The sequence below is a fragment of the Chrysochloris asiatica genome, unplaced genomic scaffold, assembly GCF_000296735.1.
Source record: "Chrysochloris asiatica unplaced genomic scaffold, ChrAsi1.0 scaffold00008, whole genome shotgun sequence".
Classification (NCBI taxonomy): Eukaryota; Metazoa; Chordata; class Mammalia; order Afrosoricida; family Chrysochloridae; genus Chrysochloris; species Chrysochloris asiatica.
In genome coordinates this window covers 22207110-22208637 of record NW_006408526.1, presented here as the reverse complement: position 1 = coordinate 22208637, position 1528 = coordinate 22207110, and positions in this window count along the sequence as shown.

Genomic DNA, 1528 nt, shown 5'->3' with positions numbered 1-1528 from the left:
TCTTTGCTCCCAACCTTTGCATTCCAATCACCAGTAATGATCAATACATCTTGATTGCATGTTTGATCGATTTCAGATTGAAGAAGTTGGTAGAATTCTTATATTTCATCTTCACTGATTTTAGTGGTTGGTGCTTAAATTTGAACAATAGTGGTATTAACTGGGCTTTCCTGTAGACACATGGATATTATCTTATCACAGGCAGCATTGTACCTCATAACTGATCTGGATATGTTCTTTTTGACAATGAATGCAACACCATTCCTCTTCAATTTGTCATTTCTGGCATAGTAAACCATGTGGTCATCAGATTCAAAATGGCCAATACCAGTCCATTTCAGCTCACTAATGCCTAAAGTATCAATGTTTATGCATTCCATTTCATTTTTGACAACTTCCAATTTTCCCAGATTCATATTTTGTACATTCCATGTTCCAATTTTCAATGGATGCTTATTGCTGTTTCTCTTCATTTTGAGTTGTGCTCCATCAGCAAATGAAGGTCCCAGGGGCTTTACTCCCTGGGCTTTACTTCATTCACATCATTACGGTGCACTCTACTTTGAGGAGGCAGCTCTTCCCCAGTCGCATTTTGAGTGCCTTCCAACCTGAGGGACTCATTTTCCAGCACTATATCTGACAGTGTTTCTCTGCTATTCATAAGGTTTTCAGTGACTAAATATTCAGAAGTAATTCGTCACTACTTCTTCCTAGTTTGTCTTTGTCTGGAAGCTCATCTGAAACCTGTACACCATGGATGACCTTTGTTGTTGCTGTTAAGTACCATGGAGTCGATTCCAACTCATAGCGACCCTGTACAGGGTTTCTGAAGCTGTAAATCTTTATGGGAGCAGAAAGTCTCATCTTTCTTCCATGGAACAGCTGATAGTTTCAAACTGCTGACCCTGAGGTTAGCACCCCGATTCGTAACCACTACGCTGGTATTTAAAATACTGGTGGCATAATTTTCAGAATCACAGCAACTCACCACAGTATGACAAACTGACAGATGAGTGGTGGCACTAGCCATTAGAGAGATGCAACTCAAAACAACAATGAGCTATCATCTCACACCAGCAATAACAGCAAAAATCAAAAAAGTAGAGGACAATAAATAATGGTGAGAAAGTGAAGAGACTGGGACGCTCCTGCATTGCTGGTGGGATTGCAAAATGATCCAACCTTTCTGGAAATCAATATGGCTCTTCCTCAGAAGGGAATAGAAATACCTTATGATGCAGCAATTCCTCTACTTGGTATTTATCCACAAGAAATATGAGCTGTAACACAAGTAGATATATGCACACCAATGTTTATAGCAGCACTATTTACAATGGCAAAAAGAAGTTCCCATCAATGGAAGAATGGATAAACAAACTTTGGTACATACACACAATGGAATACTATGCTACATTGAAGAATAACATGGAAGCTGCAAGCCACCGCATAACATGGATGAACCTTGAGGACATTATGCTGAGTGAAATTAGTCAGTCACAAAAGGAGAAATACTGCATAGGACCATTAT